Source organism: Pan troglodytes, chromosome 13 (assembly GCF_028858775.2).
Source record: "Pan troglodytes isolate AG18354 chromosome 13, NHGRI_mPanTro3-v2.0_pri, whole genome shotgun sequence".
NCBI lineage: Eukaryota > Metazoa > Chordata > Mammalia > Primates > Hominidae > Pan > Pan troglodytes.
This window is the reverse complement of record NC_072411.2, coordinates 52,727,405-52,750,863: the sequence shown is the minus strand read 5'-3', so window position 1 is coordinate 52,750,863 and position 23,459 is coordinate 52,727,405. Positions and strand designations below refer to the sequence as shown.

Sequence of the window (23,459 nt, the reverse complement as noted above, 5' to 3'; positions counted from 1 at the left end):
TTAAAAATATGGAAAGATCAAAATCAATACCTATGGCTCTATTAAACTGCTGAACTCAGCATGTACCACAAAAGGTGTCAAGATCTAACTCCAGGCATTTTAAATACTGTAAAGTGATGAACTTTGAAAGCATGATGTGTCTGCTCCAGAACTTCAAGTAACTGTTGTGAAAGTTAGCACATACTCCTGTCACTCCAGGTTTGCCTAATTTCTCACAGACAGTGTGAGTTTATGAAGTCAAATTTTTTTTCTTTGAGGTTTTTTGGATTCTATCTGTTCTCTACATATGAAAGGTCACACTGAGGTCAAGGATATTTTGTCTTAGAAAAGCAGCCACTGACAATGGGCAGGCTCTCAGAGAAAGTCTAAGCAGAAACATAATGCTGGAGTACTGTGAGACATCCTAAAAACATGCCCCCAAATTTCTATATTTCAAAAGTGGTATTTGGAGGCCAAGAGCAAGGTTGTATTTCTTGGAATTCTAGAATTGCTCAAACTTTCTGTTTGTTAATAGACAAGTATGAACTTGTTTTAATTAAAAATTTTTAACATGAGAATTTGGCAAATGAAAGTAAAAACAATGAGTAGTTTCCCTGGATGTAATGGAACTTTTCCAGTAGACAGCAAGAAACAGCCTTCTTATTCAGAGAAACAGGCAATGAATCTGTACCACCGAGTATCCTGTTTCCTAAACAATAGAATTTCTATATACCTTGATATAAAGGGAACATTTGACCAAGTTATCATGGCATCAATCTTAGTTTCTGAAAAAGGAATGTCTCACTTTGTTGAGGACTCTGAGGAGGCTATTTTAGAGGAAAGGGCTTTTCCAGGTACTTGGACGTTACACCCTGAAGGCCAGACCTTATTCTCAAATTCCACCACAATCCCAATTCTACACATGAGGACCCCGAGGTTCTGAGAGCTGAAATAATTTGGCGAGGTGGATTTGAACGCACCTCTGTCTGGCTCGAATGCTCTGCTTCCTTGTCCCATCCTGTGGCTTCTCTGTGACAATTTGTTCCTCTATTTTGAATCTGGCCTTGCCAGACCCTGATGGTTGCCTAAGCCTGATTCTAGGGAGTTGGAAGACAGAACTTAAGGAGCAGCCAGCCAACTTCTCCCAGATGAATGAGGACTGTGACACGTTCTTGAGGCATATGTCAATGTGAAATATGTTTTAAATGCTTTACATAATTAACCTCCATGGCAATCTTGTGAAGTGTGCTGTTAGTATCACTCCCATTTTAGGAAGAATTTTCTCAAGGTCATACAACTGACAATTGGTAGAGCCAGCATTTGAAATCAGACTGTCTGACTCCAAAGAATGTGCTTTTTACAATCATGCAATGCATGCAGACATATACGTATACATATATTCATATATATGCATACACACATATACATGTGGTTAATATGTTTCTATTTCTTTACCTATAGATGCTTAACCAGTTCTCAATAGCTCAGAGATTGCTTGGCTATTTTATGGATTGTTGCATCATTTTCTTTTTCCATAGTATTTTCTTATTAATCTCATGAAAATGTCATCAGAGCACATATATAGATACATTTTGGAGAAATTAAGTCCTGATATGGTTTGGCTGTGTCCCCACCCAAATCTCATCTTAAATTCTAGCTCTCATAATTCCTGCATGTCATCAGAGGGACCTGGTAGAAGGTAATTGAATCATGGGGTTGGGTCTTTCCCATGCTATTCTCATGATAGTGAATAAGTCTCACCAGATCTGATGGTTTTATAAAGGGGAGTTCCCCTGTACAAGCTCTCTTTTGTCTGCTGCCATGTAAGATGTCCCTTGTTCTTCCATCATGATTGTGAGGCCTCCCCAGCCATGTGGAACTGTGAGTCAATTAAACCTCTTTCCTTTATAAATTGCTCAGTTTTGAGTATGTCTTTATTAGCAGCATGAAAATGGACTAACACAAGGCCATTCCTTTAGTAAATAGTTAATGATCACCTCCTGTATCTAAGGCATTGTTCTAGGAAATGGCAAAAAAATACAAAGATGTGGATATTGGAGTCTCTAACCTTGCATTGCTTAATATCTAAAAGTAAAATCAGAGAAGAAGTAGAGTAGGAGAAGGGCCATAGGAAAGGTATACACAGAGTCTGGGATGGATTCAACAAGAGTGTGATCTTACTGAAGAGATTCAGAGAAGAGCTCCAGAGAGGTTCCGGAGGGTCAGAAGGATTTCGGCAGCAGGACCCAGTGTGTACTGTGCTGCAACTACACTGCCAAGCTCTCAGTTTCTCTTTCCTGGCACTTATGTCAAATTCCCATTCTAAACATTCTTGTAGCTCTGTGTGTCTTTTTTTGCTTGCACTTATTAGAGTTGTAATTTAAACAAATCCGTGGTATTTGACTAATGTCTGTCTTTCCCATTGTCTTGTAGTCTGCCTAAGGATGGGGACTATGCTGGTTTTACTCATTTGAATTCCTACCATATAGCAAAGTTCCTGGCCTACATTAAGTACTAAATAAATATTGTGTGAGCCAGTAAGGCAAGGGATTGCAGTAGGGAGAGAAACCATATGAGTAAAGATATAGAAGCAGTGTAGACAGAATGCACTAAAGAAAAGGCCAGTTTAGAGGGAGCTACAGCAGGGAAATATATTGGGATTATACTAGGAAGGGCCTTGAATACTACGGTCAAGTGGTTACAGTTAAGTTGAGAGCACTCTTGGAGAAAACCCCCCAGAGTAGCAATATGAGCATTGCTACAGGGTTTTCAGAAGGCAGTGTGGAGGGTAGATTAACAGGGAACATCAATGTGGCCCCAGAGTGGTCTGTACCATGAAGCATAGTCCTTTCTCCAACTACATAATAAGCTGCAAAGAATGAGGGCTATGTCAGAGTATTCCTTGATCCCCTTACCTCTGGGCCATGTGGTTGACTTTTCTTCTTTATAGATTTGCCAGAGACAAAACTAGGAACCCCAACCACCTATCACTTAAGCAAGTAGTAATGTATATTTTGCAACTAAGGGACCCTGGTTACAAAAGGACACCATTTCTGTCAAGGAGAGAGAAAGGATTGGCTATGTCCTCAGCAGACCATGAAGGTTACTCTGAGAAAAACCTCTTTTTCTTCTGCACCATTATTGCTGTTCTGACATCTGGATTACAGCCAAAATAAGGTTGTGATTGGCAGGGACTTTGTTGGTGGGAGCCCAAACTCCAGAGACACCAACTCAGTTTTTTCTTTAGTTCATGGTTCCAGGTTCTTCAGAGTTGATGGAATGTCACTTTAAATGATTTCTGTCTACTTACTCATTGGTCAGTCCAATCATGGGATAACCAGTGCCACTCTAATACTAACAAATAAGGAGGGGAGGCCAAGTCCACTCTTTTCTGAACTGAAATCAGAACAGGAATCCAGGAGTTGCCTGTTGCTACTGTTATATAGGTTGTTGTTATAAGCAGGCATGAAAGGGAAAGAGGAGTAAAGGTTACATGAATTATTCAATGACCTGCGGACTTAGACACTACAATTACTGGCTTTATTATTTTCACTGATAATTTTTCCAGTATCAGTAGTCTGAGAGTTAGGGTTGATTTCTTATAAAGACTGTCTGCTAGGGCAAGGGAAGCATAACAAAATTATCCTCGTAGGAACTGAAAATGGCAAATTGCAAATGGGGAGCCTGTATGCATGCTTGGCATTTGAAACATCCCATAAAGACTACGACTAACAGAGGAGAAACTGAAGACATACAGGCAAATCAGGAACTTAGGAGAGTAAATAATAGCTCAAACAAGGATAATGACTGTGAGCCTAGAAATAAAGAAGTAAAAGTAAGAATGTTCATTGAGACAGAGCAGGCAAGATTTGCCAATTAGTATAATATGGCAAGCAATAGATTTGAAGGATATAAAGGTGATTCTAATATTTTGAACCAAAAGGCAATGAGAACAGTGTTAGAAAGTGAAGACAGAAGAAGGAGCACACTGGGATGAGAGGATGCTGACACTGGATTGGGTTAGACTGAGTTCAAGGCCACGAGGAGGAATCTAGGGACAAAGGTTCAGTGGGGGGAGCTGGCAGTGTGACTTTGACTTAAGAAAGAGACTCTAAGAAAAGTAGAGAGCTTTAGCGAAGCCATGAAAGGAGACTAGAAGTGACCGGACCATTTAACAGAGATAATTTGATGCCACAATATTGAAGAGAAAAGGGCAGTTTAAGCAAGAGGCCAATGGTACTAAATCCTGCAGACAAATATCGCTGGCTTTGATAACAATAAAAGAGAAATCTATGTGGAGCAGGAGCCATACCATAAGATAAGGGGTTAAGGAATGAAACTGAGGCCTCAGAGGCCATGAATGTGGACTAATTTCAAGAATTGTGACAGTGAAGAAAAAGCCAGTACTACGGTGATTGCTTGATGGGCAACCCTCTATAGACAAAATGAATTTAAAATAGAGAAGGTCTGAATATGTTACAGGCAGGGAGCATGGGACTGTAGAGATAAAAAAAATTAGAAAACTCAAAATATACATGGAGAGAGAATTATTCATGAAGATTTGCTTTAGAACTGGCATTAAAGCAGTAAGATGAAGACCAATGTTTACAATTAAAGTAGAGATGATTCTTCTGAGTCAGGAGACATGAGATAAAAATGATGGAAAATACAAAGAATTTGTGGAGAAGAAAGGCAATATAAAAATTTGCACTGAATTGTTTCAATCTTATCAGTAGTAATAAGAATCAAAGCCATTTTTTCATAGTAAAAGGAAATGTATTCAACACTTTGCAATAAAGATAAGTGAATACTTGCACTAACCGTGTTTTTCATTTTTTGTGTTCTGATACTTTGACATCTGGGACTTTGCTGCCCCTCTCAAGATCAGCCAATTCCTATAGACAGTAAACAACTCTGCATCAAGCATGCTTTTCAAGAACGAATCAACTACTCCAGAGCTCACAGCTCCAACTATCCAACAACCTTCTTTATTGGGCTCTCACACCCTGGACCACTATCCACCTGCCCTAATGACTCCAGGCTCAGATACCAGACAACAAAGGGCAGCTCCTTTGCCCCAGAGCCTGCTGAAATTATTTCAACTAGCCAATCCTAAGCCTGCATACCCTGCCTATTCCATTCCTTCCGGAAGAAACCATAGTAAAGGCTCTTGCCCACAGTTTTTCCCTCTCCCTCTCCCCCTACTCACTCCAGTGATTCCCCGTGTGGTCCTGCAGAGTGTGGCATGCCTGTCTGCTTGGGAACTGTGATCAACAAAGTGTCATTTCAATGGCAATCACCTCTTGACCTGTTGGGCTTATCATACCTAAAAAATAATAAAACCAGTTAAAATAATACCTTGCAATTATCTACATTACACTAATCCTTAATGTAATTTATGAAGCCGTTAGGCTTAAAGGGAAGCTTGCAAAAGGATAATGGATAATTGTTCTTCCATTTAAGTTTTAAGAATTATTTTACATCATTGTGGACATATGGTTGTCTGAACAATAAAAAATAATATCAATTTGTAATGAAGCTTATATATGTATTTTAAAATATAGAAGTAGCAGTATATGTCAAATTTGAAAATATCCATTGTAATTGACACACTGCAATTCTAAGGCTTGTAAAGCCTGTAGCTGGACTAACAGTAACAAGGAAGTTGGATATGACTTCTACATAAAATGGGACATCATCACCACCTCCACCCCTCCACCCCCACGCAGAGTCAACAGCTGAGCACCAATGCCATTGGTGAGCCTCTCAAATTACAGCAACATCCTTTCTGTCTACTGCTACTTGCTCTTAATTCACAGCACCAACCCCATTTGGGAAGCAATCTTCTTCTTGATGGATTGAGATGCAAGCTTGTTTCACACTACTTCCAAATAAGTGTGTAGAGCCATATTTTTTTTATTTTGCATTCTGACATATTATACATTATCAACCAGTTTTCTTCAAAAGAAAGACCTGAACCAGCAGTGTAAGAGGTAGGCACACTGTGATGAGCTTTAGACTGAACTGAACGATTACTTATTGTTCAGCATACAGTAATAGCAGTAAAGTGGCTGAACCATTTATACAATCAACCTGTTATATTACATTACATGTACTCCTTGTCTCCCCTGAGTGGCTTTGTCATAATGAACAGATACTTTTATAAATTATATAATTACCAGTTACTTTTAAATATTGCAGCAATTACAAAAGATTACCCCAAAGCTCTAATTGGAAGGTTGATGGTTAATGGGGTGACTTGGCTTTTAGCAGGATTACAGTTTGCACCTGTATGGGTAAAACAGTGTCTGGGCCTTTCACTTTAGCTTCACTTACGATTTTTATAATTCTGATTATTTTGATATTGCTTAATAGATCTGCTACTTCACTTATCTAAATATTCTAAAAAGTGAATGCCACAAAGCAATCAATCTAAAAAAACCCCAGACAAATAAATACATAGAACAACAACAAAAAAAGATCTTGGCTGTCATTTTCTGATATCACTATTGTGCTTTGATTTTGATTGTTTATGGAAACAATAGTTTCCCTGCCTGAAACCTGATGAATTTAATAATAAAAAGGGAAGTTTTATAAGGGTAACTCTGAAAGTATTTAATGCTGAAGTTGCAGTAATGTTGAATCTTTACCATTTCAAAGAAAATAAATATGACTTACATACTGCTCTAGTTGAGAGTATGCGCTGAGTGAACGTTTCCTGATTAACTCATAAGAAGTTGTAGTGAAGTATCAACTAGGCTTCAGAAAAGACCATCTGTCAGTTTAAGTGTGCATTATTTCTGTGATTTCTGTGACCTCCTTCGCACACTTGTAAGCTATACAAAAGCACACAGTTAAATGACATTTTTTCAAAGTTACAAAAATATTTCTGTTTCTAAAAATTCTATAGAAACTTTCTATGTGGAAATGGTGGCTAATTTACCCAGCAATGTTGAATGGGCATGAACATTCCTCCAAATCTGAGTATGACAATCCCAAGATTCTTGTGAGGGCTATCATGGATTTTCACTCACATAATATTTTGCTTGATATTCATTAAGGATCTTTGTCACTTAAGAAAATCTAGATCATGAGTTGAGCAATTAAGAAGAGACTTATTTTTATTACAGCCTTGGGTGTTTATCTGAAAAAGATGCTTTTTCCTTTGGTTTATTGGTAAGTCACCTCCAGAAATAAAAGAGTAAACATGAAAATCAAAAAATGAGATGTACTTGACATTATTTATTTATTTACCAAACAGAGATTATCATCTGTATTTGGTAAAATCTCTATATAAATCTCTATTTGGTATAATCTCTATTTATTTATTTGTTTATAACAAATAGAGATTATACCGAATATGATAATCTGAGATACTGCTGTTTATGGGCAAAAAAAAAAAAAAATCCTTAAAAATTAAAAAGACTAACACACCTATAAAGCTCTTTTTTTCTGGGACAATCCTATAATAGAGAAGAGAGAGTGAGAAGTCTAAGAGGGACACAGAGGGGTGACTTCCCAACCATTTGATCATCAGTAGGAAAGTGTACTTTTTCCTTTCAGTAAGCAATGCCCTAAGTCAGGGCTTGGCAATCTTTTTCTGTTATGGGCCAGGAGTAAATATGTTGTGATTGATGGGACATGCAATCTCTGTCACCACTACACAACTCTGCCATTGTACAGTAAAAGCAGTAGAGTAAAAGACAGACAATAGGTAAATGAGTGGGGTGACTCTCTTTCAATAAAACTTTATTTATGGACTCTGAAATTTCATCATTTTCATATGTCACAAAATATTCTTCTTTTAATTTTTCTTTTGTCCTTTAAAAATATAAAAATCATTCTTAGCTCACTGGCTGTACCAAAACAGGGGGCACTGGAGTTAACTCTTGGGCTGTAGTTTACTGACTCCTGCTCTAATTCATAATCTTATATTTTTTTGAAAAGTATGTGTGTATATGTGTATTCTAATGTTTTCTTTTTACAGGAGATTCAGGCCTCAATTATGCTTCTGTTTTCATTAAACATAATGCTCATGAATGTGTCTAACTCAGCCCAAATGATGACTATAATCTTTCCACTATGTGACAGAACCCTAGACAAACAAAGTTAAACTGGTGCCAGGAGTTCCCATGCCCTCCCTAAGCTTCTATGCATTATGTGTCTTCTTTATTTGCAGTTCCATTTGCATACTTTTAATTCATTAGTAGCTTGTGGTAGAATTCTATAACCTCCTTACTGTTTTCCTCCCCTTCCTCTCTTTCTATAGCCTCTTATTTTCCCGATTTATGTCATTTTTAGGCTTCACAGGACAAAAGGGATTTTAATTTGAAGAAAGAGAGGAAGAGAGAAAATGACAAAGGGAAGAGAACTAACGGGCGGGAAGGGTGAGAGACAAAAGGAAAAGACAAGAGAGAAGCACAAAAGGTGGTGGCGTCTCACAGGTCAGAAGAAGCTGCGTGATGGGAGGTAAAGCATTCTCTTCCCTGCATTTTTCTTTGCCACTTACCCTCCTCACCTCCCCTTTCTCCTGCCTCACCCCCAACTTGCTCAACTGCTCTCTTCCACTGTTTCAGCCCCATTTCTTGCCTACATTTAGTTTCCCACTTCTCTCTGCACTTCTTACCTAATTATCTCTTTCAACCTCACTTTCTCCTTTATGGTTTGCTTTTGAGCACTAACTTTGAGCGCATCTGTTTGTGTATGTCACTACAGTCAGCCTTTCACGTGTCTGCTTCCACAGAGGAGGGAGAGCTGGCACTTTAGGTAACTACCTTCACCCCCAGGTCATGTACATGGCCCTATTGGTCTGATGGGCCCTGTAGGGCAGCATCATGCTCACTGAAGGCCCCAGATCCTGCTCACTGAGGAGCATGGTGGCAGCGTGAACTTTCCCCTTGCCTTTGCAGAAGGAAGTGGTCTCACTGGGCTTGTACATTTACAAGGCAAATAACTATTCTGGCTCTATTAATTTTCTTTTTAGATACAGAATTTAGTTTTTGCCATCCTTTCCCACACAATCTATTGACTTGTCTCAGTATTGGGGAACTCACATGTGCTTATAGTACCACGTTAGAGCTCAAATTCATGGGTTCAGTTGTAATGACATTTTTCTAACAAATGAACTCAGTAATGAGGAAGATTAAAAATAACTTTCATTTTTAAAATTATCAGCTCTCAAGTAACATATGTTCCCTGTTAAGAACTTAGAGCGTACATTTGAGTAGACAAAAGTCAGAAAGCATTTTGAATTCCATTTCTCAGATATAAGCGCTGTTAATATGTGGGCATATAATCTCCCAGAATTTTATGTAAACCTAAGTACAGATAGGTTTCTACGTGTGTATCAGTCATAATCAGATCAGAGAAGCAGAGCCACTTGGTGATATACATATAATAAGGAATTTGACCTTTCCCAATCATGGGAGCTGCTTGAACACTTTCTCTAAAGCTGTTGGGTTCATATCTGGTGCTGGAGTTTGAAGACCTTTATCAAGCTAGATGTAATCTTTGAACCTCACTTTTCTCATTTGTAAAACGATAATAATAATACTTGCCTAATAGTGTTGTTATAAGTATTAATATCAGTAAGAAATGAAATTATGTAGGAACATGCCATAGTTCCTGGTTATCAGGAAAAACTCAATACATTTCAGCAAATTATTATTAATAATTATTACATTTTCCATCACCAACACTTATTAACTATGGGCAAGTTATGCAGCTTTTCTGTGCTCAGTTTTATCACCTATCAAATGGAGCCATTGACATTTACCTCAAAGTGCTGTTATGAAAATTACATGAGAAAGTAAATCTAAAATGCCTAATGCAAAGTCTTGCATACAGCGAGTATTAAGTGAAAGTCAATGGCTCGGCCTAATGCTGAGACTGTTTTCGTTCATTAGCAGCCCTGCCATGTTGTTATCTCATGCTGAGCTTGTCCTCATTTAAGTCCTTGGGGTTTCTTTTACCTGCATGTTGAAATATCTCTGCTACACTATGCTTGAAAAATTTTGTTTTATGCAGCTCCATGTAGGATTTTTGGCTTACTTTTGTTGTCTTTCATTGTAATATATTTCTACTCCATATCTCAGTATGCCAAGATTTTTTTCAAACTTGATTCTGGGTCCAACATATTAGCTATTCTTCCTTACTTTTTCATGCTTCTTAAAATTCATTGAAGATATTAGACTGTGCTTTGTGAAATTGCTGTTTTTGTAAGTAAAAAATTATCACACACTTGTGTGCGATTGTGTGTGGTTCAACTTAATATTAGAGAGCTGAATAGAATAGAACCAAGGACATGATTATGAACTAACTCTTTATTACTATCTTGACCTTTTTTGAGTCATAAATATTTGAGAATCTGATGAAAGCTATTTATTTCCTTTCCAGAAACACATACACACATTTCTATACTTTTTTATATAATCTTTTTTCTTGCATTGCACATTCATTTCTTTCATAAAGACAGAATACAAAACAATTTTTCTGAAAAAATTTCTCTTATTCTCAGACTTAATGTGAAAATGTTCATTTAAAAAAATGTAAATTTTGCATAAAACTAAAAATGTAAGTCTTAATCGTGTTCAACTTTAACTTGCAACGAGAAGACAGTTATTTTTTGGATTGACTAAGAAGTAAATACTGTGGAATGAATGCACATGGCTCTGTGAAAAATCATCTTTTGACAATCAATTTTGAGTTTTCATTTCTGTGCCTGTAAATGCTAGAAACTCCAAATGATAAATGCCTGTAAGAGAAAAACAAATAAAATCAGAATTCTCAATACTAGTTTTACTAGATGAGAATAGGTCTGTTTCAAGGAGAAGTGGAATTACTGGGTCTTCTGGAGAAACTGATGTGTTATCACATCCTGTGCCCTCAAGTCAGGGAGGGGAACTTTCATAAGGCCTTTGAGTGAGCAAAGGATTATGAATCCACATCTCACTTTCAGGTCATCTGAGGGGAAGTGATCTTTTAAAAACATTATCTGGTGTTTCCAGGTGTCTGTAGATTTTGGCTTGCATAAAAACGGACAGAATGTTGTTGCTTTTGATTTCAGCCTAAAGAATCGCTTCCTCCAGCAAAGGAAAAAATTTCACATTGTTTATCTGCAGTCTTTTGTTCCAGAATGTCTGTTTGGCTGAAATGTCTCATAGTTTTAAAATAATATCTAAAATGTGGACTATAGGGCCTTAATGAAAAGGTTTACATAACTCCTGTGGCCAAAAGTTTTTTCAAGTGAGCCAATTCAGAATGACATCCTGCATGCCAAATGGTTCTGTGAGTGGGTTTTGTCTTCAAATAAAAAGGGTAATGAATGGGTGGGGGTTGAAGACTCTGTCCAAAGTCAATAAAGGTTGTATTAAAGACTCTTTCTGGCTGAGTGCGGTGACTCATGCCTGTAATCCTAGCAATTTGGGAGGCCAAGGTGGGCAGATCACGAGGTCAAGAGATGGAGACCATCCTGGGCAACATGGTGAAAACTTGTCTTTACTAAATACAAAAATTAGCTGGGCATGGTGGCACGTGCCTGTAGTCCCAGCTACTGGGGAGGCTGAGGCAGGAGGATCGCTTGAATCTGGGAGGCAAAGGCTGCAGTGAACCAAGATCGCGCCACTGCACTCTAGCCTGGGTGACAGAGCGAGACTCTGTCTCAAAAAAAAAAAAAAAAAAAAGACTTCTTCTTCTATTTTGTATGAAAGAACTTCATATTCTGCTCCATATTCCTTGACAAAACTTGGCAAAGTTATTTCTTTGCCCAGCTTTGATGATATAGATCACTTTCATAGCAGTAAACAAATGTTCCAGGCTGTTGATAAAATCTCTAACATCAATGCACCCTGACATGCAACAGTAGATTCGTAATATGGGTACAAGTTATTTCATTCTTCTTCTTATCAACCTACCTGAGAAGTGTTACCCAGAGATCCTCAAGGACAAGTGTTATGCAAAAGCGGCATTTACTTACCCTTATTTGTTGCTTCTTATAGAGAGAGCATAGTATAAATATCACTCACCTTTTCAGGCCACAAGAATAGCATAATTATTATGTCTATTATGGTACTTAGACGAACAGCAACTAACATGCTGTAAATAAACAATTCCTAATTGATACAACATAACCATACTCCATTATTAACAATGAGTTAGATGGCAAATACTTGCATTAACTGTAAATCACTAGTCAGGCACATTGGCTCATACCTGTAATCTCAGCCCTTTGGGAGGTCAAGATGGGCAGATTGCTTGAGCCCAGGAGTTCGAGACCAGCCTGGGCAACAGGGTGAAATCCTGTCTCTATTAAAAATACAAAAGACTAGCCAGGTGTGGTGGTGTGTACCTGTAGACCCAGCTATCGGGAGGCTGTAGTGAGGGCCCCAAAGGTTGAGGCTGCAGCGAGCCAAGATCATGCCACTGCATTCCAGCCTGGGCAACCGGAGTGAGACCCTGTCTCAAATACACGACCACCCCTGCCCCCCTCCCCCACCACAAAACTATAAATCATCATGATTATTGGTTAAATATAATAACCATAGCAACTTTATTAAAAATTTGCATTTTAAATTCCCAAAATAATTGGCACTTGGGCCAATCCTTTAGTTGGCTAAACCTTTACTAAGATAGTTCTTTTTCTTTTCTATATTCATTTTTATTTATGATCCCAACTTACAATGTGGTTATATGTCTTTTTCCACATTCTTTCCCACAGGCTAACCTAATGTTAATATGATTATTATTTCCATCTGCTTTTTACCTTGCCTGTGTATCGCCTATTGTAAAATTTATCCTTCTCCCAGGCCTCTTTCTTCTGCTCACTCAAATGTATTATTACCTCTCTCCTAATCATGCCAAAAAGGGTGTTGACCAAGGCTTCTATATGGCTGTCTATAGTACACTTTTATAAGATGCTCTGTACGTAGATCTCTATCATCAAGTTCAGAGATTTTCTTGAGAATAGCATTTGATGTATAGTACTAGTAATTATTCCCTTACTAGTAGATATTTTCTGTCTAAAAATGTTCTTCTTTCATTCTGTATTCCTATTCATGAATCCCCATACAAAGAAGTATCAGTATTACATAAGATAGTATTTACTTGTTAGTATCTAAAATTTAGTTTTAATTGTTTAAAACCTTTACTTAGTAAACAGCTTATAAAAATGGAAAAATATTAGAATGTTTTATTTTCTGCAACTTTTTTGAACTTCCTATACAATCGTCTTTATTTATTTATCATTCTTATTACTCACCATGATATTTGTTTTTCTGCCTTGCTTGACATTATTGCTTTGAAGCACTTTTTTTTTTTTTTTTTTTTTTTTTGAGACAGAGTCTTGCTCTGTCACCCAGGCTGGAGTGCAGTGGTGCAATCTCGGCTCACTGCAAGCCCCGCCTCCCGGGTTCACGCCATTCTCCTGCCTCAGCCTCCCGAGTAGCTGGGACTACAGGTGCCCGCCACCAGGCTAGGCTAATTTTTTGTCTTTTTGGTAGAGACAGGGTTTCACCGTGTTAGCCAGGATGGTCTTCTCGATCTCCTGACCTCAAGATCTGCCTGCCTCAGCCTCCCAAAGTATGCTTTGAAGCTTTCTTAATCAGATTAGCAAATCTCCTGGAATCACAATTTCTTCAGAATTTCAAAAATACTCCTTGTCTTTTTTTCAGGGGTACTAATTCAATAATTGTAAGAATATATTTCAAAAGTTTTAAACCATGAACACTTATTTTCTATTAAGGAAGTCTTGTTCAGAGCTCCTATATAAGAAAAATGAAAGTGAAGATCTTCTAGTTAAAGGATGTGTATGTGTGCGTGTAGGAAGGAGCCCTTCTCCTATGTGTCTCTATAGTCCCTTTGAAGAACAAAGCTTAAAAACCAGTTTTACAACTATGGTCTAGTTAAGCAAAGTCTTTTCTTTTCATGGAAATTTCTTTTCTTTGAGTATTCATTGAGTACCTGCCATTTGCAAAACACATTACTTACATGCTATTGTCATTTTCTAACTGATACCTTTCTACCAGAAGAAGTGAAAACATCTATATTCTCAAGTATATAAAATATCACCAAGAACCCGTTTTAGGCAGTGATCTGAAGATCACATTCTTTCCAACATAAATAAATACACATGAAATATACATAAAACCAGATTGTCTTTAAAACAGTTTTGGATCTGAATCATCAGGTTTGAATGTGATTGAGCTGGGGGGCATGGCGCATACTGTGGAAAATGATTTCTTGCTCCACTGAGGAAACCTCAGGTCCTCTAGTTGTATTTCCTTCAGTGAACCCAGACCCCAGAGGAGAGTCCTCAGCCTGCCCGGCACACTCTGTGCTTCTCCCCACCTCGGTTTCTCTATTCATTCTGTCCACTCTACATGGGCTGCTGTCCTTTTCTCTTTGTTTATTAAAATTCTGTCCTCGAAGTCTCTTCAGCCTGATCAGCCAAAAATTATCGTTTCCTTTTTTATTCTACAAACAGCACTTCTATTCTAAAACCACACATTAATCCCTTTATTACATTGATTTTCATATGTTTTATGTTTGTCTTCCTCCAAAATGACAAATACCCCAAGGACAGAAAGCACTCCCTCAAAAGCTTCATTCAAAGAATTGATTTCCACATGGGCCTTGTTTATTTATTTATTTAAACTAAAGAAATTTGAGAAATTGGTAAATGGGTGCACAGAAGGAAGAAAAATAAGGGCAATACAGGCATCATGTTTAGAATTCTTGGATGGAATCATGTATCTTGATAACAGGAAAAACCATTTCCTCTCCACCAAATGCCAGTGCACTCTAAGTACCTCAAGGATGGACAAGTTTGGGACCATTGAGAGAATAGTCTCAGCACAGCTTTGGCATCGTCACGGTCAGCCACGTCAGCTATGATGGATGTCAGGCACAGCAATGTCTCAGGAGGAAAAAAAAAAAACACTGGCCAGGAGGACCTAGAACAGGGCATGGAAAAATGTGGAAAACAACACTTGCCCAGTGGTGACCATGGCTGATGGACAAGTTCATAAGATACAGAAGTCCAGCAGGCCACTAGGCATGATGGGGATGATGAAAAAATATTTGCAGATTTAGGGGCCTGATTAGCTGATGGGGGCAAGACCTGTGAAATCCGAGATATGACATTTAACGTCACATGCTGTATCCCAAAACTGGTAAGATCCAGAGATATTTGGATCATATTTATTTTGCAGAGAAGGCAAAGTCCTTTCTTTTACAATTATTGGAAAAGAAGTTTTAAATGCAAATATCCACTTGGACTAAAGTCTAAATGAATAACATAATTGTACGCATGCACTGTGTGTATTTTGTCTTTCCTCTCAAGAACAGATTTTGCTAAGAGGGCAAAATTGGCTAGTCGAAAGTGGAAAAAGACAAAGAAGGGAGAAAAAACAGCTCTTCAGGGGACTCTGAGAAAGCAAATGTGTCCTCTCTCCCAGTTTGACTATGATTGGCCATCTATTTCATATTAATTTAGCACTTTGGCTAACTCTCTAAAAAATACAGATTGGCAGAAAGGAAAAAAAATGCTTTGGCCCCAAAATTGAAAAGAGTTCTTCTAAAACTATGGAAATAGTGAGACCATAAGGATGACTATAAGCAGATGTCTCTGAAAAAGTGTAAAGCCCACAAAAATTCTAATTTCCTGCTATCACTAGAATACTCCCCTTTGGTTTTCAGACTGTCAGTTTTAGATGGCCAGGTGGACCTGGAGAGATAACTAATGTATATATACTTTTTTCTTTTCTCTAAGTAAAAGTATTTGGAAGCCAGTGGATGTCTGGATCATTTCTTTCTCTCTCTTTTTTTGGTGGGGGAAATCATCTCTAAACCATCTTTCACCCAATAATTTTTGGGCATAAAGTGTATCAATGTCTGCAATTCACTGCTGTGTGATTTATTTTTGGCCCTGAAATTTTATGGAACTATGTGGATCATTTTGCAATTCATAATGAAACATCAGCATATTAAGGCCTTGTTCTTTTTTATTCAATTATTTTTCAAAGCGTTTGGAAGGGGCCAACTTAAATCAGTGTTAGTTATGCTCTTAGGTGGCTGCTCTGACAAAATGAAATCATAGAAAAATGTCGAGCCAATAAAACCATCTGGGACTTTCATATATTTAAAACTCAAAATCTTTGTGGATCCTGCCAATACATTTCAGGTCATTTGAATTGAACCAAGGAAAAAAATGGTGTTGGTCTAGGTCACTTTTTTTTTTTTTAAATTACAAATAGTTGGGTTAGGATATTTGTCCCTGATGTAACTCTTATTCACTTCTACACTGCCTTTGAGAACTGCACAATTAAGATGGGGATATGCTTTAAAACTTGAAGAAATAAATGACAATATAAATTCATACTAGTAGTTATTAGTGATATTTCTAATTCTAATGGGCAGCAGTTCTTCTTGGAATTTATCTCGCTGCTTAGGACCTAGAAGAGTAAGACTTCTCCTTTGATACCCAGATATCCAGTTTGACTTCAAAATAGTGCACAAAAGTGTAGATGGAAGGGTACAGCCATGGAACTTCAAAGAATCAACTAACTTGGTATACTTAATGCCCAGGTAATAAGATACTTACAGAGGATTTATCGGATGCTTACTGCACAGCCACTCTCCACTTCTTCCTTGCTGAGGCTGTCCCAGTCCTGTTTGTGTGCCATCATTTATCTGAAAAAGGCAGGGAGAGCTGACCCTATTCCCAGCTCCCAGTCATTTCCCCCAACAGTGATTGGACTGGCACAGTCCTGGGATGCAAGTCTGTCTAATTCGACATTAAAAGAACTCAGCCAATGTTGTGGAAAATTAGCCCCCAAACTAAGAATTAAAATTAGACCCTATTGTGTTACTAAGAATTTACTGTGGGAAGGAGGAAGAGAAATGCTAAACCAGCCAGTGACCAGGTGTCCATCAAGCCCCACTTCTTTCAATTCATGAAAATTATAGACTTTCTTTTATATACTGGCACATCCTAAGACCTCCTCTAAGAATCGCCTTATGGTCAACAGGGGAGGAGAGGCTCTGTGATGCTCAGGTAGGGGGAAGGAGGACATCATAGAAAGGGAGGGAAGAGCAACTGTGTAGTGATAACTAAGTAGATTTTTAAAAGGATATTTGAATAACATGATTATAAGCTTCTGAAAGGACTACTGTTCCAGTAAAATATTAAGAATCAACCAAAAAAGAAAGTCATTTATTTTATTGAGATCTGAGATCCAGTGAGAACTGATATAGAGGGTCTGATTTTTTTCCTTATAGAAGCTCATAGAAAAAAAAAAACTACATTTGAATAGATGCCAAAGACCCATTCTTTCTCTCTCTTTCTCTCTCATGTTTTGTTGGACATTGTCATATCTGCATGGCATCCTTGTGCTCGTGAGGTCAGCTGGTCTTGGACAAAGTGGCAGTGATGAAGATGGGAGAACAAAAAGATGGAAAAGTTCCAGATCATTGATGATGTCATTGAGCTAATAAGTTAACCATCCCTAGAGTCACTCTGCCTCAAAATTTCTTGCTCTATGAGATAATAAAAAATCCTTGTTGCTTAGGCTACTGTGAGTTGAGATTTCTCTTTTTTACATTAAAAAACTCCTTAATATATTACTTAATCCAGATTTCTTTGTCTATTCAGTGGAAAGGATAATATCTCTTTTAGTGTAATGCCCGGTGTATAGCAAACATGAAACAAATGAGGCTAAGCATTTCAGCTGGAGATATAATTTTCTGAAGGAGTAGGTAAGATGAGTGGAGTTGCATTCCAGAAACATTTAAAGCAAGTCAGTGCTGCCTTATATTAGACAAACATTTCTAAGAATGTATGGTTTAGGATGCTAATATACACTAATGTCCTAGGTTCCAGAGATTCCAGAGTCAGCTAAGTAGACTTAATAAATAATGGTCTAAAGAAATTCAAACACGTTCTTTTATGGCAGAAATATATTGCATCCCCATATTTTAAAAATAAAAATATTTTATTAAAATGCTATTGATGGAGGAAAAAACTACTAGTTTTCTTTAGTGAAGAGAGGGAAAAATATCAAAAGGTACAACATCTGTACCCATTGAGATTGTTGAAATGGTTGTTAATAAGAGCACATGATTTTTCTGCCCTGATTTCTTCTTTGGGCCTATGTATTGGGAAATGAGATTTCTTGAAGAAGGAGAAGATGTCTGTTTATAATGCAGAGGGTGGTGAAAAATAGGATGAAATTTGGGAAACTCTAGCCTGAGGATAAAAGAGGAGAGCTAGAGTCTAACTGGCTTCAACTTAATTGGAAACAGGGCTTGGGAGAACTTTTTAAGGTTCTGGAATTTAATACTTCCTCATGTTTGTCATCTTTGTTTTCTTAAATGAAAAAGGATTTGTTTGCTTGTGTTCAAAGTCAGGAATGATGTGAAGGATGTTGAAATACTGGGATGAAGTCTGTAGCCAGTTTTGGCAAAAGCAGAGACCTGGGGTTTCCCAGGATTCTTTTCAGTAGAATAGTCTGTGTGGTTCTTGAAGAGAAGGCCCTGGACAGCCTGGACAGTGAAGACACAAGGGATAATGAAAAAGAGATAGATATGTGAAAGAAAAATAAAATCTTTGGACCCCAAACTCACTATGCCAAAGAGAAAGTTAAGCTTGGGAACTGAGTCATGCAAAAAAACAAACAAAAAACCTGCCTTCCTTTTGTTCCCAAGTGTAACTACTTGCCTCATTGCCTGCCCTGTCTCCTTTTTTTTTTTTTTTTTTTTTTGCTTCCTTCACCTCCTGCTTGCTCTTTTCTTTTTAAACATCGAAGTACCTCAAACCCTCTTTGGAAAAAGCACAGGCCAGAAATCCTACTGTGACTTGTGATTCTTTTTCCCAGGCATATTCTCAACCTTGGCAAAATAAACCTCTAATCGATAGAGGTCTGTCTCAGTCACTTTTTGGTTTACAAATAGATGTCCAGGAACATAATATGAACCTAGTTACTCTGTGCTCCCTGGAGTTGTTCTTCAAGAGTGATCAAGGAGTACCGTAGAAGGCTGTATCAGCAAGGAAAGGAACAATTTGTGCCAGAGTCAACTAAAACAATGGGGGCCATCTGGAGGGAGGACTGGACATTCTAAGACCTTGGAGTCTCAAAGCAGTTCTGTTGCTAATAATTGTGTAACTGTGTTCAGGCTAAATCTTTGTACTTCCTGAGTTTTAGATTCCTCCTTCATGAATGAGAATGTCTCCAGGACTTTTTCCAGTACTTAATGGTCTATAATACCCCTACTTGCCTTAAAACAGCAGTTGAGAGGGGATTATGAGGAACAAACAAAAACAAATACAAATGGCTGTGGTAGCACTATCACAACGAATATCTTGGAGACAGAAAGATTTATTTTGTTGCTGCTCAGACTAAGATTGCACTTTAATGATGACAGCAAATAGTAATTTGGAGGCCGCTACATGCCTGATGAAGCAAACATAAATTTGGAGCTACACAAAGGAGGGTTGTGTGTGTGTGGTGTGTGTGTATGTGTGTGTGTACATGTGTTTTATTTGCTTGTTTGTTTGGACAAGGAAACCTTAGAATTTTAAGATGTCACCCCATTTACCTTCTCCTGGTTCTTACCATAGAGATAGAAAACAAAGCTATTGTTCAATGCTGGGGAAAGGAAAAAAATGAATTAATAAATGTGACTATCTTTGATGTATGATATAGCTTTAGGTGTTGGTGGGTGTCTGAAACAGGAGTTGAGGGGATGGATGGAAGGAAGTCAGACCACTCCATGTGTCTAAAAGAAGAAAGCCATGTGGGTTCAGAGCATGGGTCCCTGATGGGACCTCCTCTGATGTCTCTCATTGAGGCTTTAATAGAACTAGCTTGCTTTACCTACCTACCTACCTACCTACCTTCCTTCCTTCCTTCCTTCTTTCCTTCCTTCCTTCCCTCCCTCCCTCCCTCTTTCCCTCCTTCCTTCCTTCCCTCCGTCCCCCTTCTCTTCCCTTCCCTTCCCTTCTTCTTTCCTGCCTGCCTTCTTTCCTCCCTCCCTCCTGCCCCCCTCTCTCTTTCTTTCTTCTTTCCCTTTTCATGGCAAGAACATTTAACAGGAGATCAGAGATCTGCAGATCAGAGATCCACTCTTTTAATAAATTTTAAGTACACAACAAGTATTGGTAGCTCTAGGCACATTGTTTTCTTAAATGGAAAAGGATTTGTTTGCTTGTGTTCAAAGTCACAAGCTCTAGGACTTATGCATCTTGGATAACTGAAAGTTTATACTTATTGATCAGCAACTCTCCATTTTTCTCTACTCCAAGCTCCTCCAACCATGATTTCACTTTTTGATTCTGACAGATATCTAACAGAGTTTGACTCCGTTAGATACTTCAGATAAGTGGAATCAGGCAGTATTTGCCTTTCTGTGACTGGCTTATCTTACTTAACATAATGTCCTCAAGGTTCATCTATGTTGACACATATTGCGGAATTTTCTTCTGTTTTTTTTTTTTTTTTGAAGCTGAATAATATTTCATTGCATGTGTAGATGCATATACCACATTTACTTTTCTTGAGGCAGTCCTACTCTGTCACCCAGGCTGGAATGCAGTGGCATGATCTCGTCTCACTGCAATCTCTGCCTCCCTGGTTCAAGCGATTCTCCTGCCTCAGCCACCCAAGTAGCAGGGATTACAGGTGAGCACCACCACAACTGGCTAATTTTTTGTATTTTTAGTAGAAACAGGGTTTTGTCATGTTGGCCAGACTGGTCTCGAACTCCTGGCTTCAAGAGATTCACCCGCCTCAGCCTCCCAAACTGCTGGGATTACAAGCATGAGCCACCGTGCCTGGCCTTGCATGTAATACCACGTTTTCTTTATTCATTGATCTATTAATAGACATTTAGTTTGTTTTCACATCTTGGCTATGAACCAGGGAACACATCTTCACCCTCCTGCCTGTCACACCATTGCTCAAAGCCATAAACACAGAAAGCATCCACTCAATGCTAATAGAGACCCTGAACTTGTTCCCAAGTGTAATATTTGGTTCTAAGCCCTGAATGTAATTGAGGAGGGGAAAAAAAAAGACTTTCTTCATGCTGTTTACTGCAAGCAACAAACTTCACCCCAAGTTAAACAATTTTTTTTAAGTATCCAAATATCCAATCCGAACCTTGTCCACTAATGAAGTCCAGACTCTGTTTTGAGCACCAGAAATGAGGTCTGGGGATCAGCCTATGCCAGAAGCTATACAGCAGACTCGAGATTGGTTTTGAAGGGAATAGAACAGTTTGGACTGTTCTGTAAACACTTTGGCATGTTTTGCATTGAAGCCTTGCTATAATCAAGGCATAGAAAATACTCCACCTAATGTGCCACTGAACCTTGGAACATTTAGTTTTTGGGAGTATATCTTTAATTTATAAAATGAAATTTTTTCAGCTCTATTGGCTAACTGAATTAACTCAAGAACAGCTCAAGTTTATATTGTTCCAGGAGCAAACAAGGTTGAGGTTAGATGGATGCAAATTTCAGTTTAATTTAAGGGAGCATATTCCAACACTAGAACTTAGAGGAGCTTAAACAGTCCCTGCAGTCACCTTCCCAAAATCATAAGATGAAGCTAGGTTTCCATTTGTATATATGCAAAAGACTCAGTGAAACAGGGGAATCTGAAGGCATTCATCCTGAGGTTGTACAACTTCTCCTTCATTCTGTGGAGAGTATTTGTGTATCCAATAAAGTGACAGGAAACTAACATCTCTTATGCACTTCAAGTTTGCTAGATATTTCATATATTGCATTTAATCCCCATAGAAATCCAGTCATGCTAATATTATCTCCACTTCACTAAAAAGAAAGGCTCAGCTATCTGCCCAAGGACAGAGAGACGGAATTAGGCAGAGACATTTCCAACTCCTGAAACTATGTTCTTAACAAAAATGAACATTTATAATGCACTTACTGTGTACTAGCATCGTACCTAAGCACTTGACACATATTATTTCCTTTAATCTCCAACAGCCTGATAAAGCAGCTTCCAATTTTATTCCTGTTAATAGATAAGGGTATTTAGGTTTAAAAGGTTAATCAAATTGTCCAATGAAAAACATTTTGTTAGTAGCAAAAGCAGTATTTCACTCCAGGCAACTTAACTGCACACTTTTAATCATTAGCATAAATTGCCTTGCCTCTATACTAGGCTGCCTGCTGGATTCTACTAGAGTAATGACTTTTGGCATATGTTTCGAGCAAGAGCTATACTTTCCTATAGGCCTATTTAGAAATAAACCCAAATTTATTCACAGATTTTTTTAAAATCTAAAGTAATTATAAAACCACAAGTCATAAGCTCTAAATTATTTCTAATTGCTAGAAATATTATCAGAACCATAGTAATGGAATTGTAGAGTGAACTGGAGCATAAATGAGGCAGCACTGAGGAATGTGCCATTCCCAGAGTCCCAGTTGTACCTCCAGCTCTTTCTGCCCCAATAAAGAATGCACGTGGGATTGCCAGCAAGAGTAACATTATTACAGGGATAAACTTGCATTCTAAGTAAGTTATTTTGAAAAATCTTTTATAAAATTTGGTACTCTGTGTGTGTGTGTGTGTGTGTGTGTCACGACTTATGATAATCAAGACATGCCATGACACTGCATCCTCCAAGGACTCTTCCATTCTAACATTCTCTGAATATGTGCAGCAAATAATGTTGATTCTCTGCCCAGGTCCTTTAGGATCTCATTTTTACATTTTCTGTTTCCCCATTGGAGGACTGTTCATGGGCCCCCGGAGTCTTCTTTTCCAGGGCTGAGAGCTAGAAGTACTGAGTATTTACATCCCCCAAGGGTGGCCCTTAACCAATGTCTTCTAGGTATGGGCACATGAAACCTCAAAGCCCTTGCGTTGGGTGGAAAGTACTCACAAGCTGATCCATCAAGGCTGAAGTCAGCCTCTGGATGACTTTCCCTGAGATCACCCTCTTGCTTGGTTTTCTCCCCTTCCCCATCCTGTTTTCCTCTACTCTCTGTCCTACTCCTTACTGTTTTTTTCCTGGGAGCACTTGGTTAATAGGTTACTTAAACTGGAATAATCCTCTCAGGTCTGTGTCTGGGGGGCCAATCACCAGCCACTATGGATCAGCCTTTAGGTGCTTTCCACCCAGGTCAAGGGGTTGAGGTTTTCATGCTCCCATACTTAGGAGTCATTGGTTAAGGGCCATCCTTGGGGGATGTAAATACTCGGCACTTCTGGCTCTCAGCCCCGGAAAAGGGGATTCCAAGAGCCCATGAGCAGTCCTCCAATTGGGAACCAGGAGACATTGCAGACTTTAGGTCCAGCAATGACAAATGGATTTTATGAAAATACTTGAAGTTGAATGTTTATGGACACATCTATCAGAAGATAAGAAAGGAAGAGAGGAAAGATAAGGAAGGAAGAGGGGAAAGGGGAGGAAAGAAGGAAGGAAGGAAGGAAAAGGAAGGGAAGGAAAGGAAA

The 23,459-nt window shown here is 38.3% G+C and overlaps 1 long non-coding RNA gene across 3 annotated transcripts in view; it reads right to left on the bottom strand.

Annotated features, from left to right (window-relative positions):
• LOC104005210 (uncharacterized) overlaps nt 1-23,459 on the bottom strand; it is a 92,056-nt gene that overhangs the window by 4,193 nt on the left and 64,404 nt on the right. Inside the window, exons 5-8 of one of the 3 annotated variants that reach the window (XR_010149754.1) lie at nt 21,942-22,010; nt 16,577-16,665; nt 6,658-6,815; nt 5,189-5,305 (exon numbers count right to left, since the gene is read on the bottom strand). This is a non-coding gene — a long non-coding RNA (uncharacterized LOC104005210). Of the gene's footprint in view, nt 1-5,188; nt 5,306-6,657; nt 6,816-14,702; nt 14,928-16,576; nt 16,666-21,941; nt 22,011-23,459 lie in introns of those variants that run through there. The other 2 variants (XR_010149755.1, XR_008546604.2) reach the window with 2 other exon arrangements.